At 40.9% G+C, this 22,621-nt stretch overlaps 1 protein-coding gene across 2 annotated transcripts in view; it reads left to right on the forward strand.

Annotated features, from left to right (window-relative positions):
* The window catches only part of LOC140198807 (serine/threonine-protein kinase OSR1-like), a 142,079-nt gene that overhangs the window by 22,758 nt on the left and 96,700 nt on the right, over nt 1-22,621 (forward strand). The gene's annotated exons all lie outside the window — the stretch shown is intronic.

Here is a 22,621-nt window from a genome sequence, read left to right on the forward strand (position 1 = left end):
TGATGGCTTCTTCTCTGTAGGCTGTCTCATTATTATTTGAGACTTGGCCAGTCAGTATAGTGTCGTCATCAAATATAATTAGCAGATTGGAGCAGTGGGTGGCGACATAGTCATGGATATACAGGAGGGGGCTTAGTACACAGCCCTGAGGGGCTCCTCTGTTCAGTCAGAGGGGCAGAGGTGAGGGATCCCACTTGTACCACCTACCAGCGATCTGACAGGAAATCCAGGATCTGGCTGCACAAGACAGGGTGAAGGCCGAGGTCTCTGAGCTTCTTGACAGCATGGTATTGTTTAAATGGGTACAACATGAATTGACTTTTGCATGTTAGTATTTTTTTGTCAAGGTTTTGAAATTTAAACAAAGGAGGACAATCTTGGTTTTATAAAAGACAGTATCAACTAAACTAAAAGCTATGCTAAGTTTTGATAAAATGCTGTTTAAGTGAGGGCTGAATTTTTCTTCTGAAGAATGTCAATGTGTTTGTTGATTTCGGAGATCTCTTAATGATTTCATTCAAAAGTTCCATGACATGTATTGTCAATTTCCATTCTGCCTTTGCTTTATTCATCTGAGTCTCCTCTTTCTTGGAAACATAACCAATATCCAATGTGAGTACATGAACCCCCCCATAGCTGCAACTACCCTGTTTAATATTACGATTGCAGCCTCTTCCCAGTTTTTACAATCACCGCCACAACAGGTGTGGTGCTGTCTCATTCAGTGCTATCTTTTTGTTATCGTCAACCATGGTTTTCCCTCCTCTGGGTTAACTGGGTCTCAATTGATTCTACTTTGCATCTTGTGCTTCTCTCTTCTCTCACTCTATTAGGATAGGAATCCACTTGTCCTTCTAACTCACTAACATTCACTTACAAAGATAACAAGTCCAATGTCTTATGGAAATATGAAACAGAATATTTTTCCTTCGTCTAGATGACCAAAGACAAAAGTGGTAATCTAATATTCTGTACTCAGTTAAAATGGACTAACTCATTCACTGCTAATCAAGTTAGGCCACTATGGTATTTATAACTCGGTTCCTCACTAGGCAATGAACTGATTCAAGTAGCAGGTTTGGCAGGGAGGGCCAGTTTTGTGACATTATTCAACACATTTAATACTGCCCATGAAATGGGATTCTTGCAGATTTTGTTTCAAACCATGAGGTATTTTGTACAAAATGAAATATATAAATAATCTTTTCTCCCAAGAGTTGCTCAAAACAAGACCGAAGCCACCTTTAAACAATCATGTCGTGATCTAAAATAGCTAGTTGTAATTTATACAATTAGAGAAATAATGCTCATTGATTTCTGATGCTAATGAATGCCTTTACTATGAATCCATCTGTGCAGTCATCATTGTGTTTAACAATCGCACATCCCCAAGGTTTCCCTCATCTCCTTTTAACATGGGTATGATATCTTAATTGAGCTAAGCATAATTTTATCCTTCAGTATATTATTAAAATTCTCAGCATTCAAGGCTGCATTTAGATTGTTGGCCAATTTTCTAATAGATTATTGAGTTGGGGTCATTTGCTGTGTCATCTGGTGCTTATCATGCATGTCTGGCTGTAACCTGGAGCAGATAGGGTGGAAGGGTGGTGGAGAATGGGATGTTGCCGGTAGGCAACATTTGGTTTTCCAGGGTGACCTTGTATTGCACTCCACACTACTCATCAATTGATGTTCAGGGAATATTTCGCTCATGTTTCTTCTGTTTCACATGATTGTTATGTTTCTTGAGGTAAAGGTTAGGCTTGTCCTTGCACCCAAAATAGGACGTAGCTGAGAAGAGTCTGGAGTTATCATAAATAAAAATAGGAAATACTGCAAACACTCCATGCGTCAGGCAGCCTTTGTGAAAAGGGAAATGGAGTTTGTTTCTTGTTGGTAACCGTTTATAAAACCAGTTCTGACAAACTTCTTGTTTTCTTTATATTTCAAAATTTCAGCATCCATAGTGTCTTTTGAATTTCATTTGCCAGAGCTTTCATGTCAAATAATGGGGGGGGGGGGGGGGTATGAGTTATACTATTTTAAATAAGTGGGGCCAAATAATTTTTTTTTTAATTCAAAATTCACTTCCCCAGCCCTCCTTGTGTGATTTTCCCTGATCTTAAACTTAGCCAGAGACCTCAGGAATGGTTAGAATCTCACAAGTTCATATGCCTCCCACCTCTCAATATTGTAATTCGATGGCAGGATAATGGGGGTTACCTACTGATTCAAAGGATGGGAGGTTCTGGTCCCCAGTGCGGTGATAGAAAGATGGCTGGAGATCAGCAAGCCACTCTACCAATTGGGCTAATGAATTCTATTGCTTTGCATAACATCAGGTATAATGTAACCTGCTGTGGTTGGTTATAGGATGTGTTTCTGCAAGAATTTATTCCAAAAAACTATATGAGCTCATCTTGACTACATCTGCCAATCTGTTTTTCTGGTGAATGTACATTAAAATCACCATGATTAACATCATTCTGACAAGGTTTCCTTGTTTTTAATATACTCACCTCCTACGTGTTTCAGGGAGTGTTTCACATCCACAAGTTAATACTTGTCTTTATCTCATCTCTATCCAGACCGCTTCTAAATCCTGGTATTCTGAAGTTGAATCATCCCCCCCTCTATGTGCTAAGATTTATCATTAAGTCACTCCCCATCTTTTTCCTAGCTTCTTATCCTTCCGGTATGATATACTTAATATTCCGGCTGTAATCTATGTTGTCTTGCAGCATGATCTAGTATGGAAGGATCTTTCATGTGTTGAGGTGCCTGCACCAATAATGGGAAGTGGATAGAAGAGAACTTCCAAAGTGTCAGATTGATCTGGTCAAGTTATAGGTGGCATGTCCCGTGTAATCGAGTAACAGCGACCTGCCAGAATTATAGCCAGGTTGTTTCCAGTAATCCAAAGGCCATGATGATCTGCACTTGGGGGAAGTCTGTCATACAGGGAGTTACTTGTCACTATTCGGCATGCATATGTGGAAAGAAAAGATAAGCCTTTTGTTTTTGAATGTGGAACTTGCAACTCCTGACTGTAGAAGTGAAAAGTAAACTCTGATGTGGTGGAGATCAGTAGCAGGTATTGTTATAAATATGATGATTGAGGACACGCAGTCCCCTTTTATTGTCATTTAGTAATGCATGCATTAAGAAATGATATCACGAAAACACACGACAAACCGACTTAAAAACGAACAAAAACCACATAATTACAACATATAGTTACAACAGTGCAAAGCAATACCGTAATTTGATGAGAACAGACCACGGCACAGTAAAAGTCTCAAAGTCTCTCGAAAGTCCCATCATCTCAGGCAGACGGTAAACCTCCAGCGCCGCCAACTTGCCGGTGCAGCATCTGACCACAGTCTGACTCCGAGTCCGTCCGAAAAACTCTGAGCCTCCGACCACCTCCCGACACTGAGCACCATCTCTGCCGAGCGCTTCGACCCCAGCCCTGGCAACAGGCGATACGCAAAGCCGAGGATTTGGAGCCTTCGTCTCCGGAGATTCTCGATCGCACAGTAGCAGCGGCAGCGAAGCAGGCATTTCAGAAGTTACTCCCGATATTCCTCTGCGCTTCTCACAGCTGTCTCCATGCACGGCACCCCTAGTTACACATATCGATATCATTCGGAACGGCTGAGCGTGCTGTGTCGCACTGCCATCTTCTCCTCCCTCCCTTTCCATCTTTTCCCTCCCTTTTAAAATGATCCTGCTCTTTTATTTAAAAAAAATAATCCCCTGTGGTAACATAACTTTGCAGGACACATGTCTGCAAATTTTAAACCTTGGTTTCCATGCAAGACCCTTGACTATATTTTACTTTTCTCTCCATCTTCCAATCATGCTTAGTGGTTCTTCATCCTTAAATCTAAGTTGTATCTCCTGATCTTTTCAGGGTCAAATTTTCCTGTTTACTAGTTGGGCTCACTAATCTTTTTGACCCCTAGTCTTTTTTCAACAGCAGCTTTCAGTTGGCTAAATGGTGGTTGTCCAACATGTGCGATGATGACAGGAAACCTGTGCAGAAGAACTTTTTAAAGTGGAAAAACTTGTGCAGTTCCACTCTCTTGACCTCAGACGTCTGAGTCCAGTGACATGAGCAAGCATCACAAACTGGGGTCATCTTTGGTTGCATATGATGACCATGATGTCTTCTGAGACTTGTCATGTGCCTCACTCTCCATGGAGCATTGCAGTGCTGTTTTTCTGACCGTTGGATCTCACTGTAGGTCTTATCTACCTAGTCTGCCAGAGCTGATTTTGCATGCTAGGACAAGTATGTCCCTATCTCGAAAGGGTACTCTATCTCGTGAGGCTACCCTCACCTGGTTTAGTCCACCCCCCCCCCTCCCAATTGAAGCAATGTACCAGAGTGTGGCACCTGTTGCATGCAAACAGCTACTTGGAGCCAGAGGTGAGACCTGAGTGTTCAGTGGAGACCAAAAATGAGTGAGCTGTCCCAGAATGGTTATGATCGGCCCCCTTCACCAGAGGTGCTACCCCATCCATGGACACTATATATACCCCTAAATATAGCTAAATACACCCAATTAAAGCAGTAATGATCTTTCGGATTTAAGCAGTGGCATGGTCAGTGTCTGACTATTCTGGTGCTTTGCCTCTCTTTCCATTAATTTGGGCAAAAATACAGAAGAATATGTTAAATAAATTACTATTCATACAGTTTTAAAACAATGAAACCTGTGGAAACCTCTAGTACTTTCTTTCAAAGGCCTAAAAACTGCCATCCTAAATCCGATAAATGTACATTCTGTTTTCAAACCTAAATCTGTGAACGTAGTTGCATCCTGTTGGGATTTTCTCAGTCATTTACTCCATTATTAATAGTTGCTCAATGGTAGTAAAGAGAAGAGGGCATGCCCTTGGTGATGGGGTCCTTAATGATAGACGCCACCTTTTTGAGGCATCTCCATTTTTAGGTTTCCTGGACATTCGGTAGGCTACTGCCCATGATGGAGCTGGCTAAGGTTACAGCTTTCTGCCACGTTTTTGGATCCTGTACAGTGGCCTCTCCATATCAGATAGTGATGCAACCAAGGTACGTCTCTTAAAATTTGCAAGATCTTTGACATGCCAATTCAACTCAAACACCTAATGAAATATAGCTGCTGCTGTGCCGCCTTTGTAATTACACCTGTAATGTCCTGGTTATGATTTCTGCTGCTCTGCTGTGAGATATATTTATTTCAGTTTTCTGGAAAAAGCAGTATGTTCAGCTACCAAGAGTGTTTGGCTTTGGCTAAAGGTAAGGATCCTTTTTGTCCAACTTGGGTTTATCTTGGTACATTTTGTAACTTTCTGCTCAGTGGGATGATTTAAGAGAATTAGGCAGGATCAGATTTCTGAAGGACAGCAGTCTGGTTTGGCAGTCTTTTGGCAGGAGCTGTGGAGTGGAGCACAAGGGAAGGTGCCCACAGAATGCTGCTGAAAGCAGAGACCCTTTTGTAAGAAGTGCTTTGTGCAGACAAATGGTTCAAAGGAGGAAATGCCAATCTTCCTGAGTTAGCCAGTTTGTCTGAGATGGTCTTCGTGGGAAGCTTGAACTGTGGCTGGTATCTTTTACACAGAATGTGGGTCAGAGCATGAGTAAAGCATTACATCCATCTACTACAGGAGTGAGCTCCAACATTTGTGCAGGGATTCGCATAAATGTAGTTTTATTCTCCCTTTCAAAGTGTGCATAAAAGGTATTGAGCTCATCTGGGAGTGAAACATCACTGCAATTCATGATGTTAGGTTTTGCTTTGTAGGATATAATGGCCTGCTGGCCCTGCCAGAGCTGACATGTATCCAATTCTAAAATGCCACAGATCTGCGCTCAGCAGACTATGAATCTCCTGGTTCATCCACTGCTTTTGATTTGGGTATGTCTGGTATATTTTGGAAGGAACACACTCATCCATACAGGTCTTGATGAAGTCGATAACTCTGGAAAATTCATTCAGACTCAAAACTGAAGCACTGGCTCAAAACAGGCCTGTAAGTGCAACTCCGCCTCCCTTGACCATACCTTCTTGGGCCCCGCCACTGGTGCTGCAGCCTTTCGTCTCTGCCTGTCTGACTCTGCCGTAGTTGGATGCATCAGCAAGGGAGATAAGGCTGAGTACAGGGCTACGGTAGGAGACTTTGTCACATGGTGTGAGCAGAATTATCTGCAGCTTAATGTGAAAAAGACTAAAGAGCTGGTGGTAGACCTGAGGAGGGTTAAGGCACCGGTGACCCCTGTTTCCATCCAGGGGGTCAGTGTGGACATGGTGGAGGATTACAAATACTTGGGGATACGAATTGACAATAAACTGGACTGGTCAAACAACACTGAGGCTGTCTACAAGAGGGGTCAGAGCCGCCTCTATTTCCTGAGGAGACTGAGGTCCTTTAACATCTGTCGGATGATGCTGAGGATGTTCTATGAGTCTGTGGTGGCCAGTGCTATCATGTATGCTGTTGTGTGCTGGGGCAGCAAGCTGAGGGTGGCAGACACCAACAGAATCAACAAACTCATTCGTAAGGCCAGTGATGTTGTGAGGATGGAACTGGACTCTCTGATGGTGGTGTCTGAAAAGAGGATGTTGTCCAAGTTGCATGCCATCTTGGACAATGTCTCCCATCCACTACATAATGTACTGGTTGGGCACAGGAGTACATTCAGCCAGAGACTTATTCCACCGAGATGCAGCACTGAGCGTCATAGGAAGTCATTCCTGCCTGTGGCCATCAAACTTTACAACTCCTCCCTTGGAGGGTCAGACACCCTGAGCCAATAGGCTGGTCCTGGATTTATTTCCTGGCATAATTTACATATTACTATTTAATTATTTGTGGTTTTATTACTATCTAATTATGGTGCAACTGTAACGAAAACCAATTTCCCTTGGGATCAATAAAGTATGACTATGAGAAGCACTGCCAGGTAATCGGACTTTCCAGAGTGTGGGCGTGGCATGATTCCGAATTCCACAGGTGATATTTTAGAGATAGTTGCTCAGTGGCTTCAAGCTGGCCTGCTTGAAATCCTCCACAATGATGGGGAAGGCATCAGGCTGCTTTGTTTTGTGCCTGTTGATTATGGAGCTTAGGTCCTCCAGTGCCTGATGTTGGCCTGAGGTGGAATATACATCACTACCAGGGTGATGGTAAAAGTTCACTTGACAGCTAAAAAGGGTGACATTTGACTGCTAGATATCTTGGGTCGGATGAGCAGGACTGAGACAGAGCTTCCATGTCTTTTCACCACAATGATTTAATTATGAAGCATACTCACCACCTCTGACTTTAAAAGACTGGGCTGTTCTATCTTTGGTTGAATGGTGAACCCATTGAGCTTCAGCACTGCATCCGAAATAGCATGGGGTAGCCATGTTTCAGTGAAGCAAAGTACACAGCAGTGCCTTATGTCCCTCTGGTACAGCAATCTTGCTCTGAGGTCTTCAATTTTATTTTCCAGAGACTGTACATTCACCAGAAGGATAGTCAGGAGTGGAGGTTTAAAGCTTTTTTTCCTTGAAGGGAAAACTACACTTAACATGAGTTTGCAGTCTGGGATCTGTCGATTTTGAGTATCAATAGATTTTTAAAACTACTTTAAACAGTGTTACTTATGGAAGTACCCATGGCCCTGACTGGATTTTAGCTGTAGTAGTCTGGAACAGGAATATTTGATTCCAATCAGAGTTGCAAGCGATGAGTCGCCGCTTATCGACGCCATCTGTCCAGCAGTCTGGAAACAATTTTAGTATTCTGTTGAAAGTTTCAGCTAAATGTAGGTAGTGATACCTTGAATGATGCCAGAAATGTTCATGATGCTGTTTTGTGGCTTGGATTAAAGCATTTCATCTGTTTATTTTTTTTTACATAAAACTTGAGTTAATGGCAGCTAATTTGTTTTTCAGTGGTGATGAAACACTGAGTATAAAGTTATATGTAATTGGTATTTACACTATTAGAAGTTGCTGAGGTGATGCAGCACTGCAGTGTTAATACCTCTGTTCCTGAGCATGTCTGCAACATTTGTAAAACCACAATTTAAATCAACAATGAACTAAGTGCTGCAATGGGCAAATATTGACAGCATTAAGTTCTGTCATAGGTTGGAATGGGAGCAAAGGTAAGAACTGTTTGTTCAAAGTAAATTTATTATCAAAATACATTTGTCACCATATACAACCCTGAGATTCATTTTCTTGCAGCATTCGTAATAAATACAAAAAAAGGTAGTATCAGTGAAAAACCACATATGACAAAGACAGACAAACATCCAACGTGCAAAAGAAGACAAACTAAAAAAGTTTGTACAAAAAGAAAAAACAACAATAAATATCAAGAGTATAAGTTGTAAAGTTTTTGAAAGTGAGTCCATAGGTTGTGGAACCAGTTTAATATTTGGTTGGGTAAAGTTGTCCTCTGGTTTGAGAACCTGATGGTTGAGGAGTAATAACTGGTCCTAAACCTGGTACAGTGGACCTGAGGCTCCTGTACCTCCTTCCTGATGGCAGCAGTGAGAAGAGAGCAAGGCCTGGAATGTGGGGTTCTTTGATGGATGCTGCTTTCCTGTAACAGTGTTCCTTGTAGATGTGCTCAATGGTGGGGAGGGTTTTAATCTTGATGGACTAGGCTGAATCCATTACTTTTTGTAGGCTTTTCCATTCAAGGGCATTGATGTTGCAACTCCATTGCGCATTTGTAGAAGTTTGTCAAAGTTTTGGGTAACATGCCAAATCTAAGAAAAAAAAGAAGTGCTGCCCTGTGTTCTTTGTAATGCCATGACATTTTCTGAAAACACCCTTTGCACTGTTGTAAAGATCGAATTCTTGATTTTATTGGTGATGACATGTTCATTTGTACTGTTTATTTCCTCCTGCAGCACTGGTCTATTCTCTATAAAATGTCTGAATCTTATTAATTCAGTAATTAATTTGAACATTAATTACTGTCCCATTGCCAGTAATGGAAATGCTGACAAAGTATTCATCAAGATTGGTGTGCAGCTCAACTTGAGCTCAGGGAACCATAAAGATGTGGAGAAAAAATAGACTATCTTTGAGCACTTGTTTCAATTAGGTAATTTAATCCTTGTGGATAATTTTTTTTGCATTTTATTCATATCCTGAGTATTCAGTACACGAATTGCTGAAAATTAAGTTCCGAAATTGTAAATTCTGAATTGGAAGGCTGAATTACAAGTTGGTGCATGTATTTTGTTGCCTGCTCTGACAGAACTATTTATAGGGTTGAACAGTAATTTGAGTTGCCATTAGGTTGCCATTAATCTTTTTTACATCAGCTTATCCATTGAGTTTCAAAGGATATGATTTTAATACTGAAGCAATTTGCTTGGTCAGCTAACAGACAAATTGTGCATTAGATTTGCTCCCCCTTGGCATAAGTTTTTTTTTCTCTCCCCAGCTTTGTATTTTTAATCATTATTCAAGAAAGTGTACAACATTTTAACTGAAGGTTTATTACGTATTTATAGTAGTAGCTTGGGGTATTTCATTTTTGGAAAACTTTACAAAACAATTTTAATTCTAGTTTTCATAGAGGTTGCAAAAAATAATCAAAGTTAGATGTTCTAAATGTGTATTTTTGTCTGCTTGTAATTGCCCCTGAATTGAAGAGGTGACTACCAGTGAATGACAGTTGTATATTGACCATCTAGGAAAAGATGGCAAACTTCTTAACCTGAAGAACATTTGTAAGCCTGATGATTTTTTTTTTCTGTAGTGATAACCATTACTGTTAACTTTTTATACTGATTTATTATTGTACTTAAATTTCCAAAGCAGCTGGGGAAGAATCAGCTCTTTCAGATGAGCTCTGCCGCATTGTAAAATGCTGCTGAAACTAATTAGGAAAGTCTAGTACATAAACTTCAAATTAGTGAAATTGAAATGTAAACAAACTGATCTAAAACTTGTAATTAAAATGCATTGACTTGTGATTTTGATATTGCGGTTTCCCTTATAGAATTTACAGCAAGTTTTCATTTGTTCATCAGTACTAGTTCTGACTGAAGAGCAGTCTACTCCCTTTGCCTGCGTAAAACAATTTTGCCTACCAGATTATGATGTAACAATAGATTTGTTATCAGCAGATGCAAGTTTGAAGGCTTCTGAAATTCCATGTTCAGTAGCAATTTTTGAAGCCTTCCAACTTGTTAAGATTATATTGATATGTGACTTTATGATTTTGCTTGGGTTTGTAATTGAACAAATTGGTGTATTTTTTGATTTATCATTTGTTCAGTTGGTTGTTTTCTCTTGGGGGAGCAGGTTAACCCTGTGCTCATTGATGTATTGAAAATGAAAGGTAAAAACTTTAGGTTTAACCAACAGAGCAGTGGAGGTAAAGTAATTAAATATTTTAAGGTTAAAGTTGGCAGACAGTTGAACTCTTAAATGGATGAGCATGATGTGAGAATGGAGAAAATGGTGTTGAAGCTAAGGTTAAACAGCTTAATCGCATTTAATAGAAGGGCAGGCCAAAGGCTACTGGTGCTTTGTCTTTATATTTATAAATGAAATTCATATTAAATTAAGCACTTAGAACGTCATCTAACAATTGACTATTTGGTTCTCATGACTCACTGTTTGGTTTTATTGGTCATTTAAGAATGATACTTTGGGTAGGTTGCCATAGACTGGCTTCTTCCTACCCATGGATAAGAAGCACTTGGGTGGTGTATGTGGGAGGAGCAAGTATGAAAGTTGGAAACTGCAGATAACTGTTGGCAGGGTGGTTTTGTTTTTTTGTTTTCTTTGGTACGGTATTCAATTTTTTTTTGAAATCGTTAGAAATATCCCCACAAAGTATAGTTCTAACATATCTTTGAAAAACACTGAAGTACCAATAGTGCATGGTGTGTGTACGTAGAAGCTGAGATGTATATTTTGGTTTACAGACATAAGTGTGTAAAAAATAAATAAATTACTGAACTTGTTACCTACATACAAGTTGCCTATTTCCCCCCCATTTTGATCTTAAAATAACCTTGCATGAAAAGCAAGGCATAGCAAATGGAAATGCTGCGCATGAAGTGTACAGTTGAAGTCAGAAGTTTCAATACACCTTGGCCAAATACATTTAAACTCAGTTTTTCACAATTCCTGACATTTAATCCTAAACATTCCCTGTCTTAGGTGAGTTAGGATCACCATTTTAAGAATGTGAAATGTCAGAATAATAGTAAAGAGAATGATTTATTTCAGTTTTTATTTCTTTCATCACTTTCCCAGTGGGTCAGAAGTTTACATACACTTTGTTAGTATTTGGTAGCATTGCCTTTAAATTGTTTAACTTTGTCAAATGTTTTGGGTAGCCTTCCACAAGCTTCTCACAGTAAGTTGCTGGAATTTTGTTCCATTCCTCAGACAGAACTGGTGTAACTGAGTTAGGTTTGTAGGCCTCCTTGCTCGCACACGCTTTTTCAGTGCTGCCCACAAATTTTCTATCGGATTGAGGTCAGGGCTTTGTGATGGTCACTCCAATACCTTGACTTTGTTGTCCTTAAGCAGTTTTGCCACAACTTTGGAAGTATCCTTGGGGTCATTGTCCATTTGGAAGACCCATTTGCGACCAGCTTTAACTACCTGGCTTGAGATTTTGCTTCAATATAGCCACATAATTTTCGTTCCTCATGATGCCATCTATTTTGTGAAGTGCACCAGTTCCCTCCTGCAGCAAAGCACCCCCACAACATGATGCTGCCACCCCTATGCTTCACGGTTGGGATGGTGTTCTTCGGCTTGCAAGTCTCACCCTTTTTCCTGCAAACATAATGATGGCCATTATGGCCAAACAGTTCAATTTTTGTTTCATCAGACCAGAGGACATTTCTCGAAAAAGTAAGATCTTTGTCCCCATGTGCACTTGCAAACTGTAGTCTGGCTTTTTTTTATGGCGGTTTTGGAGTAGTGGCTTCTTCCTTGCTGAGCAGCCTTTCAGGTTATGTCAATATAGGACTAGTTTTGTAAACGTAATTTTGCTGGATCAAATAACGACAGCACAAAAAGGTCATTACTTGTCTTTTCACCCGTTTATTTCTTCGAGCTCAGTCGGCGAGTCAACTTAGACCCGACATCAGGGAGAGACCCTTTCTCATCTCGGCGGTTATACGAGTTCACTGCCCGATGTCAGAATCGTCAGAAGTTATAAGGCCACCGATAGAAAAGAACAATCAGTTTGATAACCATTCCGGTCAAATCAATGGACTATTGATACAGAGAACAATCAGTTTGATAACTATTCTGGTCAAGTCAATGGACTATTGATACAAAAGCACAATCAATTTGTTAGACACTCCAGCCACCTTAATTAAAGAAAAGAATGTCCTACCTGGTTTGCTGGAGCCACAACTTAATGACAACAATAAGAACATCTGTCAAATTTGTGCTTTAATTAAGAAAGGAATGCTCTGTCTAATTTCCATCAGGTACTGCTTTTTGTCAAAATCAAAAGGTGTGAAAAGCCCAGAGACTTCTTGTGTGGATCTGGGTGAATTTTAACCCTCATCTTACTCCAAAGAAAGCAGCTGTGAGACATTATTTAAACACACTGCAGTCACAGACATAATCAGTACTGAATCCATTGTTTACAGGAATCTTGAGAATCCCCCATTCCCTTAAACTTTATCAGTTTTACTGTGGATATAGATACTTGTCTACCTGTTCCCTCCAGCATCTTCACAAGGTCCTTTGCTGTTGTTCTGGATTGATTTGTACTTTTCGTGTCAAAGTACGTTTGTCTCTGGGAGACAGAATGCGTCTCCTTCCTGCGTGGTTCCATGGTGTTTATACTTGCGTGCTATTGTTTGTACAGATGAACGTACCTTCAGGCGTTTGGAAATTGCTCCCAAGGATGAACCAGACTTGACATCATCTTCTGACCTCAATCTGATATAAAATTTGTGGGCAGGACTGAAAAAGCATGTGCAAGCAAGGAGGCCTACAAACCTGACTCAGTTACACCAGTTCTGTCTGGAGGAATGGAACAAAATTCCAGCAATTTTCTGAAGTTTGTGGAAGGCAACTCAAAACGTTTGACCCAAGTTAAACAATTTAAAGGCAATGCTACCAGATACTAATAAAGTGTATGTAAACTTCTGATCCACTGGGAGAGTGATGAAAGAAATAAAAGCTGAAATAAATTATTCTCTTTACTATCATTCCGACATTTCACATTCTTAAAATAGTGATCCTAAATGACCTAAGACAAGGGATGTTTTCTAGGATTAAATATCAGGAATTGTGAAAAACTGAGCTTAAATGTATTTGGCTAAGGTATATGTAAACTTCTGACTTCAACTGTACATCACTTAATTTAAAAATATTGATTGAGGTAACTTAGATGCTTAGTTGCAACATGCTCATGTTTTGCAATAGTTCAATTAAGTTAAAATTGTATTGTTGATGATTTTAATTTGTACTCTGTTTCTGAGGCTCCCAGTTTAAGTGTCCAACAATAATCAGCTAGCATTGGTAGATTCCAGTTGCTCTGATATAATTTCTCCATGACTGCAATTTCCTGGTGAAACCTTTCACCATGCTCATCACTGACAGCGCCAAAATTTGCAGGGAAGAAGTCTAAGTGGGAAAGCAGAAAATTAATCTTTAGTAACATGTTACACTTCATGGTTTTGTATGCTTGAAGCATGTTAATCAACCAGCTGCACATAGTTTGGTGCTTTGTAGTTGCCAAGAAAAATTTTAATAACATCCTTGAATGCCTTCCATGTGATTTTTCTCTGGTCCCACTTTGAATTGCCTGTCATTGATGACCTGTTTGATTTGTGGACCAACAAAAATTCCTGCCTTAAACTTGGGATCAGTTATTCCGGGCAACATATGACTCAAATATCAAAATCCTTTGGAACTTTGCAGCCTTTCTAAAACCTGTCCTGCCATGCAGCATCAGCTCTGCCTAAGCCTTCCTGGACAAGATAGAAAACTTTTCAACTTACATTGTGGGCAACATTTTAATTGACTTGAATTATGAATTGAAATAACAAATATAGGTGATGTAATACCCTGGTAAAGGTTTCACTGCTAACATTGCAGGGTTTTTCATGTAATGGTCTTTTTATAGGAGCAGTGTTTGGGTTATTGTTAGAGATGATGGGTGCTGAGGGATATGAGCCATCTAATCAGGACAGTAGGCTCGGGGAGCAGAGTCTTTTTGTACTTGACAGTGGTGTGAGCCTTTGTTTTTGTTCGGTGGGGGACGAAGAGAGAAGGCATCTGAGAGAATCCGGTCGTAGGATTCTATCCATTGGGACCATGATTCAATGGAGCAAGGTGTGGGAATCTATTGAGGATTGGTGAATATGACTTTTGGAAGAGTTGAGCTCCAACCTGTGCACATTTGACTGTTTAATTATAACAGGCCCTTTTTGTTTTTTTCCTTTTCTTTACTAGCCCTTTATTAAAGTTAATATTTATAAATATATTTCCTTTATATGCAGTGTGTGGTCTGTTATTTCCTGGCAACGAGGTGTAACAAGGCAGCAAATCACACAGCATTCACACAAATTGTGGTTTGGGTGGGAGAGACACTCCAATTTCACGGATTTGGCAGGACCAAAGTGTGTATTTCCCAGATGTATGTGGCTTGAGAACAGTGGGTCTTTCGGCACTGAGTTGGAAGACTGCCAGCAAGGGACAATGAGCCGTTTCCTGAGATGCCCAAGAAGAAAGGGGGTTCAGTGATTTCAATAAAATGGTGCGAGGTGCAGAAATTTCATGCTGATTTTCGTGATCAGACCAAAATCCATAAGATACAGCCAAAAGTACTTCAGAAGCAAAATCTTTGTCTAGTGTTATCAATGAATATTCAAAGTATAGCTGAAGTTTAAATTAAATGTAGAAATGGCAGAGCTCTGGTTAGTCAGTATCATAAATTTCATATCAAAAAGCTAAGGAGAGTCAGGAATTGTCGTCAATTACAATGTCTAGTACGACGCAGATATTGTGAAGCAGGTTCTTTCTATCTTCAGTGCTGAATTAGCTGTGGTTTTTTTTTGGGCATCGGTTTTGTAAAATCGTGAGCATTCTGGGCTGGTGGTAACTGAACAATCTTGCTGAATGTTGCTTTGTGGCTCAATTGCAAATGACCACCATTGAGCTTGTTGTCATAGAAAAATCTGGCTACACAGCTGTAGAGAGACATTGCTAAGGTGGAAGGATTTAAGTAGTCTATCAACATGTGGAGTTGCTGCTGCTAGTTCATAGAAAAGGCCTGTATTTAGAGGCTATTCAGGGTATGTGTCTAAACGCTGCAGTTCAATGTTGGGTAGCTTTCCCAACACATTCTCACAGGCAGCCTCCGTACATTATTTCAGTGTTTGATTCCTAAATTGAGCCATGTAGAATGGTGATCTTGTCATTTTGGCTGGAGCACCAGGTTTGACACAGCAATATGTTGACCGCATGGATGCTTGTAAACTACAGAGGCATGCCTTTGTATGTTTGAACTCCAGGACCAAGAATGCTACAATGAATTATTTCTTTAAAGGAGAGTAGTAAGTTGGGTACCGGAATATAGTCGATTCCAGTTAATTGGGTTGTCGGTTATTTGAGGAAACTACTTATTTTGTACAACTCTTGAAGAACAAAAACAAATTGAGAAGATAGCTGGAATTCCCTTTGTTTATTTAAGACAATATGCTGCTTATTTGGAGCAAAAGACATCGTACAGTTTCTAGCAGTTATCGTGTGGCTGTTACACTACACCAGGATTCCCCAATTAGTTTCCCACTAGGGCCAAATTATGTTAAGCATGCCAAGCCAAAGGCCAAAATGTCCAGGGTTTTTTTCATTGCGCCAGTAAGTTGTTTTATGGGCAGATGTTGTTGTTGCTGCTATTACCATTATTATTATTATTAGTGGTAGTAGTAATAATTTTGGCCTGGGATTCTCAAAGCCTGTGTTGTGGGTCACACAAGAAAAAAAAATGCACCGTTGAAACAAAATAAGTCCAAAACCAACCAGTTAATTATGACTCTATCACAACTGTCAGCTGTCACACTGAGAACTCATCCGGGACTTAAAACTCCCTCACTGACTCACTCACTCACTCAAAACATAGTAGTCTTCACCACTTCTCTTCCACACAGAGTTTTAGTAGTACTGCCTTTTCCACTGTTTCTGTTCTCTCATTTAATCTATTTGTTTTTAATTAAGCTATGTAGCATTTGAAGTATGAAGTGTAGCTATAAATGAAATTATCAGTATTGTTATATTATTATACCACAATAAGATTGACAAATGGACAAAAATAAATTGATTCACGCACCAATTAGTGACAGTGACGGGATGAGGCAATCCTTCTGATGTTGGGCCTGTATTCTGTTGTGGCAATCCTGAGGCACTGGCAAATTGCATTGGAGAGTCTGTTTCTGTCCTGGTTCTTGATAGAGTTCATAGAATAAAACGATAACTCACATGTGTATGTGGAGGGGAACAGTGTGAGTAGAGCATTACAATAGCTCTTGTTGTGTTTGGATTGATCCAAAAGTCACTCACCCCAGCATCCTTGTGTTGTGCTTTGAGCAAATCAGATGTTCCCATTTCCAAGACCTCCATCTGAAGAGTTGCCTCATCTATGGAAGGCACCGGCCTTTGGCCTCTGCAGTCCACTGGCCGTCAGCCGAAATAGAGAACAGCTGTCTCAGGAAGAGGAGGAAGCCACCTGAGAGTTTAGGGGAGCTTTCAAATCGTTCCCTGAAGTTTTCTGTCAGGCTCGTCACAAAATCCTTCATCACTGGATCCTTCCGCATTTCATTCTTCTCGCAATGCTCCCACAGACATGGGACGCAGCTTTTTCTGGTGGATGGAGCGTAGGTGTTGAGAGAAGCGGTCTCCCAGTCTACTTTGGGTCTTACTGGTATACATGAGGCCACACCAGGAGCACCGGATACAGTAGATGATCCCAACAGACTCCCAGGTGAAGTGTCACCTCACCTGGAAAGACTGTTTGGGGCCCTGAATGGTAGTGAGGGAGGAGGCATAGGGACAAGCGTAGCACTTATCCTTGCAAGTGGAACAATTGCCAGGAGGGATATCATTGGGGAGGGATGAATGAACAAGGGGGTCGCAAAGGGAGCGATCCCTGCAGAAAGTGGGGAGGGAAAGATGAGCTTGGTGGTAGGATCCTGTTGGAGATGGCAGAAGTTATGGAGAATTATGTGTTGGACACGGAAAGTTGTAGGGGAGGACAAGAGGAACCCTATCCCTGCTGGGGTGGCGAGGGAATGGGGTGAGGGCAGATGTGTGGCTGAGGGCAGCATTGAAGGTGTTTATTTATTTTTGTATGTACAGCTTCATAAAACCATTTTTATTTTAATATTTGGTTCTTGATTTAATTCAGTTTATCAGACACTGCAGAGAAGATGCCTGTGCATACACAGTGGGGCTAGAAAGTTTGTGACCCCTTTAGAATTTTCTGTTTCTGCATAAATGTGACCTGATGTAATCTGATCTTCAAGCAAGTCCTAAAACTAGATAAACAGAACCCAATTAAATAAATAATACACAAAACATTATACCTGCTCATTTTTTTGAGAAAAATGATCCAATATTACATGTATTTGTTGGAGAAAGTATGTGAACCTTTGCTTTCAGTAACTGGTGTGACCCCACCGCCTTGTAACTTGAGTCAATCATTTCCAGTAACTGTTGATCAGTCCTGCACATTGGCTTGGAGGAGTTTTAGGCCATTTCTCCTATAAAACTGCTTCAACTCTGATATGATAGTGGGCTTCCTTGCATGAACTTGTTGCTTCAGGTCCTTCCACAACATTTCTATAGGATTAAGATCAGGACTTTGACTCGGCTATTCCAGAATGTGAAATTTCTTCTGCTTTAGTTATTCTTTGGTCGACTGACTTGTGTGTTTAGGGTTGTTGTCTTGCTGCATGTCCCACTTTTTCTTGAGCTTCAGTTAGTGGATGGATACCCAACTTTTTCCTGTAGAATATGCTGGTACAATTCAGAAATCATAGATCCATCAATTATGGCAAGCCATCTTGATCCAGAGGCAACAAAGCAGGCCCAAACCATGACACTGCCACCACCGTGTTTCATAGATGGGATGAGGTTCTTATGCTGGAATGCAGTGTTTGCTTTTCACCAAATATAACGCTTCTCATTTAAGCCAAAAAATTATATTTTGGACTTGTCTGTTCACAGAACATCCTTCCAAGAGGCTTATGGATTATCCATGTGATCTTTAGCAAACTTTAGTTAGGTAGCAATGTTCTTGGAGGGTAGTGGCTTTTTCCTTGCAATCCTGTCATGCATGCCATTGTTGTTCAGTGTTTACCTGATGGTAGTCTGATGACACTGACATTAGCAAATGTAAAAGAGGCCTGTAGCTTCTTAAATGTTAAGCTGGAGCTCTTTGTGATCTTCTGGAATACTACACTCCTCACTCTTGGTGTGATTTTTGTTGGTCAGCTACTCCTGGGGAGAGTAACAAAGGTGTTGAATTTCTTCCATTTGTGCACTATCTGATAATGGATTGGTGGAGCCCAAACTCTCTAGAAATGGTTTTGTATCCTTTATCAGTCAACAACTTTTTTTCTCTCAGGTCCTCAGAAATCTCCTTTGATCGAGGCATTGCACAATTCCAAAAACCTGTGTGGAGAAGATCAGACTTTGATAGTGAAGACCCAGGTTTATGTTCTTTAAATAGGGCAGGTCCTCCCACACTCAACCTGATTTGTCATCCCATTGATTGAAAAACCTGACTTTAATTTCCCCTTTAAATGAATTGATAATCCTAGAGATTCACTTATCTTTTCCAAAAGTACATGTAATATTGGATCAATTTTCTCAATAAATAAAAGAACAAGTGTAATGTTTTTGTTATTTATTTAATTAGATTCTCTTCATCTAGTTTCAAGACTTGCATAAAGATCTGATCATATTTTGGGACTCTATAGTTATGGAGTTAGGTGATTCTGTGGATGCAGGAAAGAAACACAGTTGATAGTTTGCCTCCCTGGTAGCAAAAGGGAGGAGGTCCTGAAATCAGACTACAGGGAGTTAGAGAAGAAGCTGAGAAGCAGAGCCTCAAAGGTAGTCATCTCGGGATTGCTGCCTGTGCCACGCGACAGTGAGTATAGGAATAGAGTGAGCTGAAGGATAAATGCATGGCTGAGGGATTGGAGCAGGGGGCAGGGATTCAGAATTCTCAATTATTGGGACAGGCGTGACCTGTACAACAAGGATGGGTTGCACTTGAATCCGAGGGTGAACAATATCCTGGCAGGGTGGTTTGCTAAGGCTATTGGGGAGAGTTTAAACTAGAAATTGCTGAGGGGTGGGAACCGAACTGAAGAGATGGAGGAAGGGGCAGTTGGTTCACAAATAGAGAAAGCTTGTAGGCAGTGAGAGGGAGGATGGGCAGATGGTAGAGAAGGAATGTGTGCAGATTGATAGTTTGAGGTGTGTCTAATTTAATGCATGGAGTATGAACAAAGCAGATGAGCTTAGAGTGTGAATCGGTACTTGGAGCTATGATGTTGTGGCCATTACAGAGACTTGGATGGCTCAGGGGCAGGAATAGTTACTTAGCGCCAGGCTTTATATGTTTCAGAAAGGACACGGGGGGAGGGAGGTGGCGGAAAAGACGCTGGGACATGAAACTGCTGATTAGAGATAGTATCATGGCTGCAGAAAAGGAGAAAGTCGTGGAGGGGTTATCTACTGAGTCTTTGTGGGTGGAAGTTAGAAACAGGAAGAGGTCAATAACTCTACTGGGTGTGTTTTGTTTACAGACCACCCAAAAGAATAAGGGACGAATTCTGGAATGGTGAAATAATAACAGGGTTGTTGTGATGGGAGATTTTATTTTCTCCAATATTGATTGGCATCTCCCTAGAGCAAGGGGTTTAGATGGGGTGGAGTTTGTTAGATGTGTTCAGGAAGGTTTTCTGACACAATATGTAGATAAGCCTACAAGAGGAGGGGTTGTTCTTGATCTGGTATTGGGAAATGAACTTGGTCAGGTGTCAGGTCTCTTAGTGGGACAACATTTTGGAGATAGTGATGACAATTCTATCTCCTTTACCATAGCATTGGAGAGAGACAGGAACAGACAAGTTAGGAAAGTATTTAATTGGAGTAAGGGCAAATATGAAGCTATCAGGCAGGAACTTGGAAGCATAAATTGAGAGCAGATGTTCTCAGGGAAATGTATGGCAGAAATGTGGTAAATTTTCAGGGGATATTTGTGTGGCGTTCTGCATAGGTACGTTCCAATGAGACAGGGAAAGGATGGTTTACAAAAGCTGTGGAAGATCTAGTCAATAAGAGGAGCTTACGAAAGGTTTAAAAAAAAACTAGGTAATGATAGAGATCTAGAAAATTATAAGGCTAGCTGGAGGATGTGCTGGAGCTGTTGGAAAGCATCAAGTTGGATAAGTTACTGGGACCAGATGGGATATACCCCAGGCTACTGTGGGAGACGAGGGAGGAGATTGCTGAGCTTCTCGCAATGATCTTTGCACCATCAATGGGGACGGAAGAAGTTCTGGAGGATTGGTGGGTTGCAGATGTTCCCTTATTCAAGAAGGGGAGTAGAGAGAGCCCTGGAAATTATAGACCAGTGAGCCTAAATGTAGTGTATATGGATTTCAGCAAGGCATTTGATAAGGTACCCCATGCAAGACTTATTGAGAAAGTAAGGAGGCATGGGATTCAAGGGGACCTTGCTTTGTGGATCCAGAATTGGCTTGCCCACTGAAGACAAAGGGTGGTTGTAGACAGGTCCTATTCTGCTTGGAGGTCGGTGACCAGTGGAGTACCTCAGGGATCTGTTCTGGGACCCCTTCTTGGTGATTTTTTTTATATATAAACGACCTGGATGAGGAAGTGGAGGGATGGGTTAGTAAATTTGCTGATGACTTAAAGGTTGGGGCGTTGTGGATAGTGTGGAGGGCTGTCAGAGGTTACAACAGAAGATCAATAGGATGCAAAACTGGGCTGAGAAGTGGGAGATCGAGTTCAACCCAGATAAATGTGAGGTGGTTCATTTTGGTAGGTCAAATATGATGGCAGAATATAGTATTAATGGTAAGACTTTTGGCAGTGTGGAGGACCATAGGACACTCAAAGCTGCTGTGCAGGTTGACTCTGTGGTTAAGACATACAGTGTATTGGCCTTTGTCAACCGTGAGACTGAGTCCAGGAGCCGAGAGGTAATGTTACAGCTATATAGGACCCTGGGTTAGACCCCACTTGGAGTACTGTGCTCAGTTCTGGTCACTTCACTACAGAAAGGATGTGGAAACTATCGAAAGGAGATTTACAAGGATTGAAGAGCATGTCTTAGGAGAATAGGTTGAGTGAACTTGGTCTTTTCTCCTTGGAACGACAGAGAATGAGAGGTGACCTGACAGGTGTATAAAATGATGAGAGGCATTGATCACATGGATAGTCAGAAGCTTTTTCCCAAGGCTGAAATGGCTAACACGAGAGGGCACAGTTTTTAAGGTGCTTGGAAGTAGGTACGGAGGAGTTGTCAGGGGTAAGTTTTTTACGCGAAGAGTGGTGAGTGCACGGAATGGGCTGCGAGCAATGGTGGTGGAGGCGGATACAATAGGCTTTTTTAAGAGACCCTTGGATAGGTACATGGAGCTTAGAAAATTGGAGGGCTATGAGTAACCCTAGGTTATTTCTAAAGTAAGTACATGTTCAGCACAGCATTGTGGGCCGAAGGGCCTGTATTGTGCTATAGGTTTTCTATGTTTCTATATTTATGCAGAAATTGAGAAAATTCTAAAGGGTCAACAAACTTCCTAGCACCACTACATAGAACTCATGACCTCAAGGATTAGGTTGTTTTGATTTCTTAACTTTAAAAACTTACAATGTGGTTCTGTTAGACTTGATATGCATTCTCAGTAGCAAATCCATTTGTTGAGTAATAGGGCATATGCTTCCTGCTGTTTGTGGGCAATTGCCCTACTATGTCCTGCAGTTTTGAATCTTGATGCATGCATTTTATAAAGAAACAGCATGACTTAATCTTAGTCCTGCAAAAGTGACTTTACCACAGATATTAAAACTGCTGAGTAAATTCTCAAATCATAGCAAACCTAATTAATGTGTCTGCACTGCTTCATAGGTGGCGTTCTGATATTGGGTAACCACTATGTCCCCAAGTTATTTGGAGGCAAGAGAAGAGATTGCTGGGGCCTTGGCCAATATCTTTGTGTCCTCTCTAGCCACAGACAAGGTCCTGGAGTACTGGCGAGTAGCTGATGTTCCATTATTCAAGAATGGAAGCAGGGAATAATCCTAGAAAACATAGACCAGCAACTCTCATGTCAGTGGTAGGGAAGTTACTGTAAAGAATTATTTGGGATCGGATTTCTGTATTTAAAAGTCCATGGTGTAAATTAGGAGAGCCAGCGTGGATTTGTGCATGTTGCAGCTTTCTAAAGCTCTAGTTAGGTTGCATCTGGAGTACTACATTCAGTTCTGGCCACCCCATTATAAGAAGGATGTTGAGGCTTTGGAAAGGGTGCAGAAAAGGTTTACCAGGATATTGCCTGGATTCAAGGCCATATGCTATGAAG

Source organism: Mobula birostris, chromosome 1 (assembly GCF_030028105.1).
Source record: "Mobula birostris isolate sMobBir1 chromosome 1, sMobBir1.hap1, whole genome shotgun sequence".
NCBI lineage: Eukaryota > Metazoa > Chordata > Chondrichthyes > Myliobatiformes > Myliobatidae > Mobula > Mobula birostris.